We start from the raw sequence: 4,126 nt of genomic DNA on the forward strand, positions 1-4,126 counted from the left end.
TATACTACAAGGCTACAGTAACCAAAACAGCATGGTACTGGTACCAAAACAGAGATATAGACCAATGGAACAGAACAGAACACTCAGAAATAATACCACACATCTACAGCCATCTGATCTTTGACAAACCTGAGAAAAACAAGAAATGGGGAAAGGATTCCCTATTTAATAAATGGTGCTGGGAAAATTGGCTAGCCATAAGTAGAAAGCTGAAACTGGATCCTTTCCTTACTCCTTATACGAAAATTAATTCAAGATGGATTAGAGACTTAAATGTTAGACCTAATACCATAAAAATCCTAGAGGAAAACCTAGGTAGTACCATTCAGGACATAGGCATGGGCAAAGACTTCATGTCTAAAACACCAAAAGCGACGGCAGCAAAAGTTAAAATTGACAAATGGGATCTAATTAAACTAAAGAGCTTCTGCACAGCAAAAGAAACTACCATCAGAGTGAACAGGCAACCTACAGAATGGGAGAAAATTTTTGCAATCTACTCATCTGACAAAGGGCTAATATCCAGAACCTACAAAGAACTCCAACAAATTGACAAGAAAAAAACAAACAACCCCATCAAAAAGTGGGCAAAGGATATGAACAGACATTTCTCAAAAGAAGACATTCATACAGCCAACAGACATATGAAAAAATGCTCATCATCACTTGCCATCAGAGAAATGCAAATCAAGACCACAATGAGATACCATCTCACACCAGTTAGAATGGCGATCATTAAAAAATCAGGAAACAACAGGTGCTGGAGAGGATGTGGAGAAATAGGAACACTTTTACACTGTTGGTGGGATTGTAAACTAGTTCAACCATTATGGAAAACAGTATGGCGATTCCTCAAGGATCTAGAACTAGATGTACCATATGACCCAGCCATCCCATTACTGGGGATATACCCAAAGGATTATAAATTATGCTGCTATAAAGACACATGCACACGTATGTTTATTGCAGCACTATTCACAATAGCAAAGACTTGGAATCAACCCAAATGTCCATCAGTGACAGATTGGATTAAGAAAATGTGGCACATATACACCATGGAATACTATGCAGCCATAAAAAAGGATGAGTTTGCGTCCTTTGTAGGGACATGGATGCAGCTGGAAACCATCATTCTTAGCAAACTATCACAAGAACAGAAAACCAAACACCGCATGTTCTCACTCATAGGTGGGAACTGAACAATGAGATCACCTGGACTCAGGAAGGGGAACATCACACACTGGGGCCTATCATGGGGGGGGGGATTGCATTGGGAGTTATACCTGATGTAAATGACGAGTTGATGGGTGCAGCAGACCAACATGGCACAAGTATACATATGTAACAAACCTGCACGTTATGCACATGTACCCTACAACTTAAAGTATAATAATAATAAATAAATTTAAAAAAAAAAAAAGAATTTTCAAGGCAGAATTTCATATCCAACCAAACTGAGCTTCATAAGTGAAAGAGAAATAAAATCCTTTACAGAAAAGCAAATGCTGAGAGATTTTGTCACCACCAGGCATGCCCTACAAGAGATCATGAAGGAATCACTAAACATGTAAAGGAACAACCGGTATCAGCCACTGCAAAAACATGCCAAATTGTATTGACTATTGATGCTATGAAGAAACTACATCAATTAACGGCAAAATAACCAGCTAGCAACATAATGACAGAATCAAATTCACACATAACATATGAACTTTAAATGTAAATGGGATAAATTCCCCAATTAAAAGACACAGACAGGCAAATTAGATAAAGAGTCAAGACCCATTGGTGTGCTGTATTCAACAGACCCACCTCATGTGCAAAGACACACATAGGCTCAAAATAAAGGGATGGAGGAAGATCTACCAAGCAAATGTAAAGGGAAAAAAAAGCAGGGGTTGAAATCCTGGTCTCCGATAAAACAGACTTTAAACCAACAAAGATCAAAAGAGACAAAGAAGGCCACTACATAATGGTAAAGGGATCAATTCAACAACAAAAGCTAACTATCCTAAATATACGCACCCAATACAGGAGCACCCAGATACATAAAGCAAGTTTTTAGTACCTACAAAGAGACTGAGACTCCCATACTATAATAATGGGAGACTTTAACATCCTACTGTCAATTTTAGACAGATCAACATGACAGAAAATTAATAAGGATATCCAGGACTTGAACTCAGCTCTGGACCAAGATGACCTAATATACATCTACAGAACTCTCCATCCCAAATCAACAGAATATACATTCTCAGAACCACATCACAAATATTCTAAAACTGACCAAATAATTGGAAGTAAAACACTCCTCAGCAAATGTAAAAGAACAAAAATCACAACATACTGTCTCTCAGAACACAGTGCCATCAAATTAGAACTCAGAATTAAGAAACTCACTCAAAATCACACAACTACATGAAAACTGAACAACCTGCCCCTGAATGAATACTGAGTCAATAATGAAATGAAGGCAGAAATAAAGATGTTCTTTGAAACCAATAAGAACAAAGAAACAATGTACCAGAATCTCTGGGACATATTTAAACAAGTGTGTAGAGAGAAATTTATAGCACTAAATGGCCACAATAAAAAGCAGGAAAGATCTAAAATTGACACCATAACGTCACAATTAAAAGAACTAGAGGAGCAAGAGAAAACAAATTCAAAAGCTAGCAGAAGACAAGAAATAACTAAGATCAGAGAAGAACTGAAGGAGACAGAGACACAAAAAAACTCTTCAAAAAATCCATGAATCCAGGAGCTGTTTTTTTGAAAAGATCAACAAAGCAGATAGACAGTTAGCCAGACTAGTAAAGAAGAAAAGAGATAAGAATAAAACAGACACACTAGAAAATGATAAAGGGGATATCACCACCGACCCACAGAAATACAAGTTACCATCAGAGAATGCTATAAACATGTCTATGCAAGTAAGCTAGAAAATCTAGAATAAATGGATAAATTCCTGGACACATACACCCTCCCAAGACTAAACAAGAGAGAAGCTGAATCTCTGAATAGGCCAATAACAGGTTCTGAAATTGAGGCAATAATTAATAGCCTACCAAGCAAAGAAATCCAGGACCAGGTGAATTCACAGCCGAATTCTACCAGAGGTACAAGGAGGAGCTGGTACCATTCCTTCTGAAACTATTCCAATCAATGGAAAAAGAGGGAATTCTCCCTAACTCATTTTATGAGGCCAGCATCATCTTGATACCAAATTCTGGCAGAGACACAACAAAAAAAGAGAGAATTTAAGGCCAATATCCCTGATGAACATCGATGGGAAAATTCTCAATAAAATACTGGCAAACAGAATCCAGCAGCACATCGAAAGCTTATTCACCACAATCAAGTCAGCTTCATCCTGGGGATGCAAGGCTGGTTCAACATATGCAAATCAATAAATGTAATCCATCACATAAACAGAACCAATGAAAAAACCACATGATTATCTCAATAGATGCAGAAAAGGCCTTTGACAAAATTAAACAGCCTTTTATGCTAAAAACTCTCAATAAACTAGGTATTGATGGAACAGATCTGAAAATAATAAGAGCTATTTATGACAAACCCATAGCCAATATAATACTGAATGGGCAAAAACTAGAAGTATTTCCTTCAAAACCTGGCAGAAGACAAAGGTACCCTCTCTCACCACTCATATTCAACATAGTATTAGAAGTTCGGCCAGGGCAATCAGGCAAGAGAAAGAAATAAAGGGTATTCAATTAAGAAAAGAGAAAGTAAAATTGCCTCTTTTTGCAGATGACATGACTGTATATTTTAAAAATCCCATCCTCTCATCCCAAAATTTCCTTAAGCTGATAAGTAACTTCAGCAAAATCTCAGGATACAAACCCAATGTGCAAAAATCGTGCATTCCTATACACCAAGAACAGACAAACAGTCAAATCATGGGTGAACTCACATTCACAAGTACTACAAAGACAATAAAATACCTAGGAATCCAACTACAAGGGATGTGAAGGACCCCTTCAAGGAGAACTATAAACTACTTCTCAACGAAATAAAAGAGGACACAAAAAGATGGAAGAATATTCCATGCTCATGGATAGGAAGAATCGATATCCTGAAAATGGCCATACTGCCCAAGGTA

The sequence above is a fragment of the Theropithecus gelada genome, chromosome X (assembly GCF_003255815.1).
Source record: "Theropithecus gelada isolate Dixy chromosome X, Tgel_1.0, whole genome shotgun sequence".
In the NCBI taxonomy this organism is placed as follows: Eukaryota; Metazoa; Chordata; class Mammalia; order Primates; family Cercopithecidae; genus Theropithecus; species Theropithecus gelada.